This window comes from Cynara cardunculus (assembly GCF_001531365.2).
Source record: "Cynara cardunculus var. scolymus isolate 2C chromosome LG 12, CcrdV1, whole genome shotgun sequence".
NCBI lineage: Eukaryota > Viridiplantae > Streptophyta > Magnoliopsida > Asterales > Asteraceae > Cynara > Cynara cardunculus.
In genome coordinates this window covers 30,425,842-30,426,295 of record NC_037539.1, presented here as the reverse complement: position 1 = coordinate 30,426,295, position 454 = coordinate 30,425,842, and positions in this window count along the sequence as shown.

Genomic DNA, 454 nt, shown 5'->3' with positions numbered 1-454 from the left:
ATGTTATCTGATCATTCTTCTGATGAGTAGCTTGTCTTCTGTATGCTTATTTTACAGTTGTATATATATAATCGCGATTTGTSATTATCTTTTTTCATGATATAATATAATGTTTGTTTTTTCAGGAGATGTCATGCCGATAGCGTGTTAGAGGCCGTCATGGGAGTCGTGGCAGCCCCATGTCTGGTAGGGGTAGCAATTCTGCCCGYGCCGATGACATTGTAGAGTTTTCGGACACCGCTTTTCGTGGTTTAGATGATCAAGAGGAGGCCGTGGCGACCCCAGCTTCGACAGGTTCGGGGTCGGGGAGAGGCCCCAACCTAGAGATGCAGACACCGAGTCATCCGAGCCACCGAAGACATCTGTCTTTGTTAGGCCATGGGTAAGTAGATGTGGTATAAGACTTTGTATTACATAATAAATTAATAAAACTTTGTATTACATAATAAATTAA